The sequence below is a fragment of the Nerophis ophidion genome, linkage group LG26, assembly GCF_033978795.1.
Source record: "Nerophis ophidion isolate RoL-2023_Sa linkage group LG26, RoL_Noph_v1.0, whole genome shotgun sequence".
Taxonomy (NCBI): Eukaryota; Metazoa; Chordata; class Actinopteri; order Syngnathiformes; family Syngnathidae; genus Nerophis; species Nerophis ophidion.
Window position 1 is genome coordinate 156,716 of NC_084636.1, and position 14,309 is coordinate 171,024.

Below are 14,309 nucleotides of genomic sequence, written 5' to 3' on the forward strand. Positions count from 1 at the left end.
GGAATTTAGAACAAACATTTAAGACACATGAACACAAATCAAGTCATTTGCGGCAAAGAGGTGAGTTTTAAGCTGTGCTCTAAAAGTGTCCAGAGTGGTGGCGGACTTGACTTTCAGGGGGAGCTTATTCCATAGGCCAGGTACCATCATTGAAAATGCACAGTCTCTCTTTGTCACTAGGTTTGACTGTGGAACCTTCAAGGTCATCTGGTTGTCAGATCTGAGGCAACGACCAAGCCTGGAGCTGATAGGTTGGTCCAGGAGATGTTTGATGTAAGCTGGGGTAAGACCACGGAGCGCTTTGAAGACATACGTAAGGATCTTAAATTTCACTCTGTGCTTCACCAGGAGCCAGTGAAGGGAGGAGAGGATGGGAAAAATGTGTTCCCTCATTTTTGTGCCTGTCACCAGCATTTTGTACCAACTGCATGCTATATATGGTCTTGTCAGTGACCCAAGCATAGAGGGCATTCCATTAGTCCAGTCTGCAGAAGATGAGCATGAACACGACCCTCTAAGTCACTGGGGGAGAGGACATACTTGATCTTGGCTATTGTGCACAGTTGGGGGGTTGGAGTTCCCGAACAGAAGAATTTCACTCTGTCATTGAGCTGCAGGAAATTTTGACATCCACTCTTTTATGTCCTGCAAGCAGTCCTTCAAATGGTCCAGTCCAGAGGGATCGTCTGTCTTGAGTGGAAGATAGATTTAGTATCATCAGTGTAGAAATGAAAGGAAATTTTAAGGCGATGAATGACTTGGCTGAGGGAGAGCATGTAGATGGAGAACAGGATGGAACCCAGTATTGAGCCCTAGGGACCCCACAGGTGAGGTTGGCACAGCGGGAGGAATGTTTGGCTCTGTTCACAGAGAAGGTTCCGTTGTTGAGGGAGGACGTAAACCAGCACAGGGCTATGTTAGTGATGCCAACCTCTTATTTCCCCAGATACCCAATACATCTAACATTGGCCGGCCACACACACACACACACACACACACACACACAGCAACTATCACCCCCCCCCCCCCCCCCCCCGCCTCGGGTGAAGGTAATGTAACTATTGTAAACCAGACTTTCAAACCAAGGATGGCACAACATTTATTTAAACGCCAAAATGTCAAAAGATGAACAAGAAGAAAGCCAGCACCAACATCTCTGCAGATGTTTGGTGATGCATGGAGAGCTAAGAACCTTTTGTAAATACATCTTACATAAAGCATCACAAGTGCAAAAATATTCACAGCGTACTTTTCAGCTTGGAGATCACAACTTTGAAATGTCCCAACACCCAGCTTTTGACAACCATAGTAGGGCCAAATCAGTGAGGGCAGGTGTGTTCACCTGTAGCAAACACTCAGCCCCACCTTCATTCATCCATCCATCCATTTCCTACCACTTATTTCCTTTGGGGTCACGGATACCTATCTCAGCTACAATCAGGCCGGAAGGCGGAGTACACCCTGGACAAGTCACCACCTCATCACAGGACCAACTTAACATCACAAAATGAAAATGCTACGCCCACCCTTCTTTCTTTCTCTAACCCTACTTTGGTCATGTGCATTACGTTTTCATAACATGGTCACTACTGCCTACTTTGTCTTGTTATATTCTTATTTTACTGTTATCTATATATTTTTTTTTCCCCCCCATTGTTGCTTTTTATTTTTTATTCTTATTTTAATATTTCTCTATTGTGTTTCCATTTAAACCCCCATTATTTACTTTTATTTAAATTGATCTCAACTCTGTACACTGCTGCTGGAATTTTAATTTTCCTGAAGGAATCAATAAAGTACTATCTATCTATGTTGACATTCACAAGATGCCTTCATGAAATTTATCTTTATCTCAGGACAAAAAGAAACACTCCAAAACATATACATATGGAGCCTATGTATTGTTAATACTCATTGACAGGCTCCACACGTATGTATTATAAATGCTCATTGACATGCTCCACACATTATGTATTGTTAATGCTCATTGACATGCACCACACGTATGTATTATAAATGCTCATTGACATGCACCACACGTATGTATTATAAATGCTCATTGACATGCTCCACACGTATGTATTATAAATGCTCATTGACATGCTCCACACGTATGTATTATAAATGCTCATTGACATGCTCCACACGTATGTATTATAAATGCTCATTGACAAGCTCCACACGTATGCATGTATGTATTGTTAATGCTCATTGACAGACTCCACATGCATGTATGTGTTGTTAATGCTTATTGACATGCTTGACATGACATACAAACATGTCAAGCCTGTCAATGAGCATCAACAATACATGTCAAGCATGTAAATGAGCATAAACAATACACACATTCATACATGCCGGGGCATGTAAATGACCATAAACAATACATACATGTCAGGCCTGTAAATGACCATGAATACGTACATGCCGCGCCTGTAAAGGACCATGAATAATACATACATGCCGCGCCTGTATACGAGCATAAACAATACATACATGCCGGGCCTGTATACGAGCATAAATACATACATGTCAGGCCTGTAAAAGAGCATAAAACGCAACATACATAAACATTGGCGTCGCACACGACCAACGCCAAACCAATTAGTCCGCCCTGAGATGGGTAGGTTTGGAGTTCAAACCCCGCCTGAGTCATACCAAAGACTATAAAAATGGGAGCCATTACTCCCCTGCTTGGCACTCAGAATCAAGGCTTGTAATTGGGGGTTTAATCACCCAAATTTATTCCCGAGCTCAGCCACCACTGCTGCTCACTGCTCCCCTCACCTCCCAGGAGGTGATCCAGGGTGAGGAGTCAAATGCAGATAATTTTGCCACACAGTGTGAGACAATTATTGGTACTTGAACATTGGCCTCAGACTACCAACGCCAAACCAACATTAGCCTTGTCGACGACCGTCAGGAACAAGAGTGAAGAGTCTTGCTCAGGACACAACGTACATGACGAGGTCAATAGAAGGTGGGAATTGAACCAGGAATTAAAACTAGGGGAGACAGGACCTTCTCTGTGGTCGGCCCTAAGCTGTGGAACACTGTGCCCCTCCATACTCAAACTGCTCCCGATGTGGAGTGTTTTAAGTCTCGTCTTAAGACCCATTTTTATTCTTTGGCTTTTAACACTACGTGAGTTGTGTGGTCAGAAAATATAATCCTTTAAGTTTACAATTCAGAAAGTTTTATGAAGCATAATTGTAAGCACACTACCACAAAACACAAATTGCTAGCCTCCGATGTTATGAACATTTTTTACAGTTGCATTGTATTGAAAATGAGGACATAGCAAAACATTTATTCCTTTAGTGGGAAAATATTTACATAGAATAGAATGTACTTTATTGATCCTTGGGGGATATTCAACACCACAGTTCGCTCACAAACTATGATGATGATGATAATAATATTTTATATATATATATATATATATATATATCATTGTGAGCGAACTGTGGTGTTGAATTTCCCCCAAGGATCAATAAAGTACATTCTATTCTATGTACATATTTATTATTATTCATTTTTATTTTTATTTAGTCATTGGTGGAGCTTAAGATAGTATTCGAATGTTGTTTGTAATATTGTTGTGCCGCACTTCGGAAACATTTTGTTTAAATGTGCTATATACGGTAAATAAAGTGGATTGGAGGTATCCACAGGTTGCTGGCACGGTCACTCTACCAACCACGCAGTCCACAAAATAAACCAAAAGAACTGACTTTGGGTGTCCCACGATTCAATATCGATTTAGGGTCGCAATTCGATTATAATTCAGATTTTTCTATTCAACGCGATTCTGAATTCACAACAATATTTTTCCAATTGAAAAGGATTGTGTATTCATTCAATACATAGATTTCAGCAGGATCTACCCCAGTCTGCTGACATACTAGCAGAGTAGTAGATTTTTAAAAAAAAGCTTTTATAATTGTAAAGGACAATGTTTTATCAACTGATTGCAATAATGTAAATTTGTTTGAACTGTTAAACGTACCAAAAATATGACTTATTTTATCTTTGTGCAAACAATGGACAACATTGGATTGTGTTGTCCAGCTTATGAGATGCCATGCAAGTGTAAGCCACTGTGACACTATTGTTCTTTTTTATTATTTTTATAAATGTCTAATGATAATGTCAATGAGGGATTTTTAATCACTGCTTTGCTGAAATCATAATATTGATACTGTTAATCATTTTTGTTTCACTACTTTTGTTTTGTTCTGTGTGGTGTTTGTGTCTCCTCTCAATTGTTCTGTTTATTGCAGTTCTGAGTGTTGCTGGCTCAGCTTTGCTTTTGGAATTGGATTGCATTGTTATGGTATTGCTGTGTAGTGCTTTGTTGGGTTGATTAATTTAAAAAATATTTTTTTTTCTTTTTTTAGTAGATTTTTCTTAAAATGAGAATTGATTCTGAATTGCACAATATGAAAATGGTGATTCTAATTCGAATTGATTTTTTTTCCACACCCCTACTAATAAATATCGAAATCTATAAAGCCCACACACACACACACACACACCAAAAAGCAGCAACTATCACACCCCGCCCTGGGTGAAGGTCATGTAAGCATTGTAAACTGGACTTTCAAACCAAGGACGGCAAAACATGCAGTTTAACACTTTAACATTTATTTAAACCCCAAAATGTCAAAGGTGAACAACAACAACAACAACAAGAAGAAGAAAGCCAGCACCAACATCTCTGCAGATGTTTGGTGATGCATGGAGAGCTGACAACTTTATGTAAATACACCTAAAACAAAGCATCACAAGTGTAAAAGTATTCACAGCGTACTTTTGAGCTTGGAGATCCCAACTTTGAAATGTCCTTCTAAACACCCAGCTTTTGACAACCATAGTTGGACCAAATCAGTGAGGGCAGGTGTGTTCACCTGTAGCAAACACTAATCAGTGAGGACAGGTGTGTTCACCTGTAGCAAACACTAATCAGTGAGGACAGGTGTGTTCACCTGTAGCAAACACTAATCAGTGAGGACAGGTGTGTTCACCTGTAGCAAACACTAATCAGTGAGGGCAGGTGTGTTCACCTGTAGCAAACACTCAGCCACACCTTGACTCTCTTGGCCAGCAGTTGAGAGCCATGGTGACAGACAGCTTGTCAGCAACTAAATGTGTCTTGTTTCTACATGTTGTGTTCCTAACATGTGCATGTTTGTCACTAAATGTGTGTTTCTACATGTTGTGTTCCTAACATGTGCATGTTTGTCACTGACTAATAAATGTGTGTTTCTACATGTTGTGTTCCTAACACGTGCATGTTTGTCACTAAATGTGTGTTTCTACATGTTGTGTTCCTAACACGTGCATGTTTGTCACTAAATGTGTGTTTCTACATGTTGTGTTCCTAACACGTGCATGTTTGTCACTAAATGTGTGTTTCTACATGTTGTGTTCCTAACACATGTGCATGTTTGTCACTAAATGTGTGTTTCTACATGTTGTGTTCCTAACACGTGCATGTTTGTCACTAAATGTGTGTTTCTACATGTGTTCCTAACACGTGCATGTTTGTCACTAAATGTGTGTTTCTACATGTTGTGTTCCTAACACATGTGCATGTTTGTCACTAAATGTGTGTTTCTACATGTGTTCCTAACATATGTGCATGTTTGTCACTGACTAATAAATGTGTGTTTCTACATGTTGTGTTCCTAACACATGTGCATGTTTGTCACTAAATGTGTGTTTCTACATGTTGTGTTCCTAACACATGTGCATGTTTGTCACTAAATGTGTGTTTCTACATGTTGTGTTCCTAACACATGTGCATGTTTGTCACTAAATGTGTGTTTCTACATGTTGTGTTCCTAACACGTGCATGTTTGTCACTAAATGTGTGTTTCTACATGTTGTGTTCCTAACACGTGCATGTTTGTCACTAAATGTGTGTTTCTACATGTTGTGTTCCTAACACATGTGCATGTTTGTCACTAAATGTGTGTTTCTACATGTTGTGTTCCTAACACATGTGCATGTTTGTCACTAAATGTGTGTTTCTACATGTTGTGTTCCTAACATATGTGCATGTTTGTCACTAAATGTGTGTTTCTACATGTTGTGTTCCTAACACATGTGCATGTTTGTCACTAAATGTGTGTTTCTACATGTTGTGTTCCTAACACATGTGCATGTTTGTCACTAAATGTGTGTTTCTACATGTTGTGTTCCTAACACATGTGCACGTGCAATGCGAATCAAACAATTTTCAAGCAGCAATAAAGCACACAGTAGAAGCATCAAGACAAACAATAGAACGCCAGTGTAAAAGAGCAAACTGTCACAGCAACACAAACACAACTTTAAATCAGCAATAAAGCACACGGTAGAAGCATCAAGACAAACAATAGAACGCCAGTGTAAAAGAGCAAACTGTCACAGCAACACAAACACAACTTTAAATCAGCAATAAAGCACACAGTAGAAGCATCAAGACAAACAATAGAACGCCAGTGTAAAAGAGCAAACTGTCACAGCAACACAAACACAACTTTAAATCAGCAATAAAGCACACAGTAGAAGCATCAAGACAAACAATAGAACGCCAGTGTAAAAGAGCAAACTGTCACAGCAACACAAACACAACTTTAAATCAGCAATAAAGCACACAGTAGAAGCATCAAGACAAACAATAGAACGCCAGTGTAAAAGAGCAAACTGTCACAGCAACACAAACACAACTTTAAATCAGCAATAAAGCACACGGTAGAAGCATGAAGACAAACAATAGAACGCCAGTGTAAAAGAGCAAAGTATTACTCACTGCGAATAAAACCCGTCCGATCCACATCCGTCAAAAAAGAATAATGATGAGGCAGTGAAGGAGGGACTCAGGTGGAACTAAATACAACTAATTAAACGAGGAACAGGTGTGCAGACACGGAGCAGAGAATAAAGGTGCCACAAAAGACAGAGAGCAAACAGGAAACAGTGAACAGAAAATAAGAGCAGCAGGACGGGAAGTGATTTCAAAGACAGGAAAAGCAAACATGATCAAAGTGTCAGTAGCACTTCTGACACATCTATATATATATTAGACCAGGGTCTCAGACACGCGAGATCTTATTTTGCGGCTCCCACGCTAATATGAAAGTTGAATGTTAGTGAGAGTTTGATATGAATGGTGCTTGACAGCGTTGTGGGCGGAGCTGAAGGAATCCACCAATCACGGTGTGCTATATGGCTCTCCAACAGTGACGTCACTTGTGTGACGCAGGCAGAGACAGGTTTGAAATAAAGTTAAAAACGATGATGCTGTGTTCCAAATTTAAGTTATTTGATTAATCTGAATGAGCCTATGGCTTTGTACTTTGTTTATTATGTATTCATTTCTTTGTATTCTATTTTCGTTACTTTGAATTTACAACCCCCTGGCGCTGTTTGGACTGTTTTTATAATGTTTTGTAATGTTTTATATTGTTGTTGGACTTACTGTTTGTAATTGTGGAAATTTATAAATAAAAAAAAAGGGGTTGAAATAAAGTTGAAAACAATGACACTGTGTTCCAAATTTAAGTTATTTAATGAATCTGAATGAGCCTATGGCTTAATTAATTTGCACTTGGTTATTATATATATATATATATTTTTGTATTCTAATTTTGTTACTTTGAATTTAAAATCTCCTGGCGCTGTTTGGACTGTTTTTATAATTTTTTGTAATGTTTTATACTGTTTTTGAACTATTTTGATTATTGTTTCTCATCTGTTTGTTATTGTTGAAATTTGTAAATAAACATTTAAAAAACAAGTTTGAAATAAAGTGGTCCTCGTGTAAAACTAGAGCCCGCGTCTTTGTTATTGTAAGCGAGAGTTTATATATGTCACCTATACTGTATAAAAGTACAAAATAAGAAAGAGGGAGGCTGCAGTTTTACACTTTATTTAGGACCACTTTATTTACTTTCTTTCAAAAACCTCCACTCCACTCAACCTGTCACCACTTCTGCTCCTCGGGCCTTCAAAATAAGACTCCAAGGCATACACTGTAGAAGAGCTTCTAACAGGAACTTAACATCACAAAGAGGCAAGGCCATAAAAATAGGTTACATACCTCCCCTCCTACAAAAAGAAACGTCCTCGTTTCAACACAAATAACAGGATAAGTGCAAAAACAACACAGGCAGTTAAAACAAAAACATATTAACCTGTCCCCCCAAAAATACAGAGCCTCACAACACACAAAACAACAACAAAAAAATGTAACCAATGGTTTATATATGTCGCCTATACTGTATAAAACCACAAAATAATGCAACCTATTTTATGGGCTTGCCCCTTTGTGATGTTAAGTTCCTGTTGTAAGCTGTTATACAGTATTTGCCTCGCGCTCTTATTTTGAAGTCACTGAGAGCGGAAGTGGTGAGAGGTTGAGTGGAGCGGAGGTTTTTGAAAGAAAGTAAATAAAGTGGTCCTCGTGTAAAACTGGAGCCTCCCTCGGTGTTTGTTATTTTGTACTTTTATACAGTATAGGCGACATATATAAACATCTCCGCTGCACTCCTCGTGTCACCACTTCCGCTCTTAGGGCCTTCAAAGTAAGAGCTCAAGGCATATAATGTATAACAGCTTTGACCAGGAACTTCATTCATCCATCCATTTCCTACCGCTTATTCCCTTTGGGGTCGCGGGGGGCGCTGGTGCCTATCTCAGCTACAATCGGGCGGAAGGCGGGATACACCCTGGACAAGTGGCCATCTCATCACAGGGCCAACTTAACATCAGAAAATGAAAGAGGCTCCGCCCCCTTCCTTCTTTCTTCCCACTTTGGTCACGTTGACATTGATAAGGTGTCTTCATGAAGTTGATCTTCATCTCAGGACAAAAGTAAAGACTTCAAGTACTGCATCATCTCTTCCTTTACTAGTACTTGACAAAGTCACTTGGAAGTAGGAGTACATCAAAGTACAACACAAGTACCTTGCTGAAAATAACACTCATTATTAAATTGCACTACATTCACCTATTTGTTACCTAATGTTAATGTACAACATGTAAATTAAACATACATTTAGTAATAACATTCTCTTTTTACTGCATAATATCAACATTTATTCACATTCAGATATTTAATGGTCACACATTCTGTTACTTATTACTTTTATCATTTATTCTCTGAAATGAAGCATTCATTCATGTATTATTCTCAACATGCATATATAAGTATTCCTTTGTTTTTATTGTACACAAACATGTATTTAATATTCATACACTGAACATGTTTTTAATATTCATACACTAAACATATATTTAATATTCATACACTGAACATGTATTTAATAATACTATACTAGACATTATTAAATTTAATAATCCTATACCAGACATGGGCTTCACGGTGGAAGAGGGGTTAGTGCGTCTGCCTCACAATACAAAGGTTCTGAGTAGTCCTGGGTTCAATCCCAGGCACGGGATATTTCTGTGTGGAGTTTGCATGTTCTCCCCGTGAATGTGTAAGTTCCCTCCTGGTACTCCGGCTTCCTCCCACCTCCAAAGACATGCACCTGGGGATAGGCCCCTCCCACCTCCAAAGACATGCACCTGGGGATAGGCCCCTCCCACCTCCAAAGACATGCACCTGGGGATAAGCCCCTCCCACCTCCAAAGACATGCACCTGGGGATAGGCCCCTCCCACCTCCAAAGACAAGCACCTGGGGATAGGCCCCTCCCACCTCCAAAGACATGCACCTGGGGATAGGCCCCTCCCACCTCCAAAGACATGCACCTGGGGATAGGCCCCTCCCACCTCCAAAGACATGCACCTGGGGATAGGTTGATTGGCAACACTAAATGGTCCCTAGTGTGTGAATGTTGTCCGTCTATCTGTGTTGGCCCTGCGATGAGATGGAGACTTGTCCAGGGTGTACCCCACCTTCCGCCCGATTGTAGCTGAGATAGGCGCCAGCGCCCCCCACGACCCCAAAAGGGAATAAGCGGTAGAAAATGGATGGATGTACTAAACATATATTTAATTATATACTAATCTTATATTTAATATTCATACACTAAACATGCATTTAATATTTATACACTAAACATATATTTAGAATTCATACACTGCACATGTATTTAATCATATACTAAAACATATTTAATATTCATATACTAATCATATTTTTTAATATTCATACAGTAAACATGTACTTATTATTTTCTAAATAAGGCGCTCTCGGAAATAATGTTATTGTGTGCAGTTTTGGCAGAAGTCCACTGGAGGGCGCACATTCCCTCTTCATAAATCTGGTCATTCATACACTAAACAGGAATTTGATATTCATCCACCAAACATGTATTAAATTATACACTAAACATATATTTAATTTATACGCCAAACATATATATAATATTTATACACCCAAAACGTATTTAATATTTACACACTAAACATGTATTAAATAATTATACACTAAACATATATTTAATTTATATGCCAAACATGTATTTAATATTTAAACATGTATTTGATATTCATACACTAAACATAGTCTTTAATATTTATACACTAAACATATTTTTACTATTTGTACACCAAACATATATTTAATAATAATACACTAAACGTTTATTTAATATTCATACTCTAAACATGTATTAAATAATAATACACTAAACATGTATTTAATATTCAAACAGTAAACATGTATTTAATATTAATACACTTAACATGTATTTAGTAATCATACACTAAACATGTATTTAAAATTCCTACACTAAACAAATATTTAATATTTATACACTAAACATGTCTTTCATTTTAATACACTAAACATGTATTTGTTATTTATACACTAAACATGTATTTAATATTTATACACTAAACATGTATTTAATATTTATACACTGAACATGTATTTAATATTTATACACTAAACATGTATTTCATATTTATACACTAAACATGTATTTCATATTCATACACTAAACATGTGTTTAATATTTATACACTAAACATGTATTTAATATTTATACACTAAACATGTATTTAATATTTATACACTAAACATGTATTTAATATTTATAAACTAAACATGTATTTAATATTAATACACTAAACATGTATTTAACATTTATACACTGAACATGTATTTAATATTTATACACTAAACATGTATTTCATATTCATACACTAAACATGTATTTCATATTCATACACTAAACATGTGTTTAATATTTATACACTAAACATGTATTTAATATTTATACACTAAACATGTATTTAATATTCATACACTAAACATGTATTTAATATTAATACACTAAACATATTTAATATTTATGCACTGAAATATTCGTACACTAAACATGTATTTAATATTCATACACTGAACATGTATTTAATAATCATATACTAAACACATTTAATATTGATATACTAATCATATATTTTAACATTCATACAGTAAATATGTATTTATTATTCTTTAAATAAAGCGCATTAGGAAATAATCAATTTATTTGTGTGCAATTGCGGCAGAAGTCCACTGGAAGGTGAACATTCCCTCTTCATAAATCTGGTCATTCATACACTAAACAGGAATTTGATATTCATCCACCAAACATGTATTAAATATTTATACACTAAACATTATTCTACTATTTGTACACTATACATGTATTATTCATACACTAAACATGTATTTAATATTAATACACTGAAATATTCGTACACTGAACATGTATTTAATAATCATATACTAAACACATATTAAATATTCATATACTAATCATATTGTTTAACATTCATACAGTAATCATGTATTTATTATTCTCTAAATAAGGCACAATCGGAAAGAATTAATTTATTTGTGTGCAGTTGCGGCAGAAGTCCACTGGAGGGCGCACATTCCCGCTTAATAAGTCTGGTCATTCATACACTAAACAGGAATTTGATATTCATCCACCAAACATGTATTAAATAATTATACACTAAACATATATTTAATTTATATGCCAAACATATATTTAATATTTATACACCAAAAACGTATTTAATAAATATTTATACATTAACATGTATTTAATATTTATACACTAAACATGTATTTAATATTTATACACTAAAAATGTATTTAATATTCATACACTAAACATGTATTTCATATTTATACACTAAACATGTATTTCATATTCATACACTAAACATGTATTTCATATTTATACACTAAACATGTATTTCATATTTATACACTAAACATGTATTTCATATTTATACACTAAACATGTATTTCATATTCATACACTAAACATGTATTTCATATTCATACACTAAACATGTATTTCATATTTATACACTAAACATGTATTTCATATTCATACACTAAACATGTATTTCATATTCATACACTAAACATGTATTTAATATTCATACACTAAACGTGTTTAATATTCATACACTAAACATGTGTTTAATATTTATACACTAAACATGTATTTAATATTAATACACTAAACATGTATTTAATATTCATACACTGAACATGTATTTAATAATCATATACTAAACACATTTAATATTCATTTACTAATCATATTTTTTAACATTCATACAGTAAACATGTATTTATTATTCTCTAAATAAGGCACACTTGGAAATAATACATTTGTTTATGTGTTCAATTGCTGCAGAAGTCCACTGGAGGGCGCACATTCCCTCTTCATAAATCTGGTCATTCATACACTAAACATGAATTTGATATTCATAAACCAAAAATGTTACAAATAATTATACATTAAACATACACTTAATTTATATGCCAAACATGTATTTAATATATATGCAGTAAACTGGTATTTAATATTTATGCACTAAACATGTATTTAATATTCATACACTGAACATATATTTAATAATAATATACTAAAAATATATTTAATAATATACTAAACATATATTTAATATTTATACACTAAACATGTATTTAATATTTATAGACTAAACAGGTATTTAATATTTATAAACTAAGCAAGTATTTATTATTATTATATTAAACAGTTGTTTAATAAATATTTATACACTAAACATGTAAAGGACCAATTGGAAGTCTGGGACACTAAATAATATTTTAATTAAGAACGGCGTGGCGCAGTGGAAGAGTGGCCGTGCGCAACCCGATGTCACTGGTTCAAATCCCACCTAATACCAACCTCGTCACGTCCGTTGTGTCCTGAGCAAGACACTTCACCCTTGCTCCTGATGGGTGCTGGTTGGCGCCTTGCATGGCAGCTCCCTCCATCAGTGTGTGAATGTGGAAGTAGTGTCAAAGCGCTTTGAGTACCTTGAAGGTAGAAAAGTGCTATACAAGTACAACCCATTTATCGTTTATATACTTATTATTCTCTAAATAAGGCACACTTGGAAATAATGAATTTCTTTATGTGTGCAGTTGCAGCAGAAGTCCACTGTAAACATGTATTTAATATTCATACACTAAACATGTATTTAATATTCATACACCAAACATGGATTTAATATTTATACACTAAACATGTATTTAATATTTATACACCAAGTATGTATTTAATATTTATACACTAAACATTTATTTAATATTCATACACTAAACATGTATTTAATATTTATACACTAAACATGTATTTAATATTTATACACTAAACATGTATTTAATATTTATACACCAAACATGTATTTAATATTTATACACCAAACATGTATTTAATATTTATACACCAAACATGCATTTAATATTTATACACCAAATATGTAAACAACGTCCTCCCACCCCCCATTTATACATATATATATATATATATATACACATATATATATATACATATACATATATATATACATATACATAGACATTATCATTAGACATTTATAAAAATAATCAAAAAGAACAATAGTGTCACAGTGGCTTACACTTGCATGGCATCTCATAAGCTGGACAACACACTGTGTCCAATGTTTTCACAAAGATAAAATAAGTCATATTTTTGGTTCTTTTACTAGCTCAAACAAATTTACATTATTGCAAGTTGATAAAACATTGTCCTGTACAATTATAAAAGCTTTAAAAAAAAATCTACTACTCTGCCAGCATGTGAGCAGACTGGGGTAGATCCTGCTGAAATCTATGTATTGAATGAATACACAATCCTTTTCAATTGGAAAAATATCGTTTTTGAATCGAGAATCGCATTGAATCGAAAAAAATCGATTTATTATCAAATTGTGACCCCAAGAATCGATATTGAAGACTCGTCAGACCACAGAACACTTTTCCACTTTGCATCAGTCCATCTTAGATGAGCG

The 14,309-nt window shown here is 35.2% G+C and overlaps 1 long non-coding RNA gene across 1 annotated transcript; it reads right to left on the reverse strand.

Moving 5' to 3' along the window:
* Positions 1–6,836, reverse strand: LOC133543661 (uncharacterized). Its single transcript, XR_009804466.1, has 2 exons — positions 6,800–6,836; positions 1–860 (listed from the first exon to the last, which is right to left on the reverse strand). It is a non-coding gene; the product is annotated as an uncharacterized LOC133543661 (long non-coding RNA).
* Between the last annotated feature and the right edge of the window lie 7,473 nt (positions 6,837–14,309).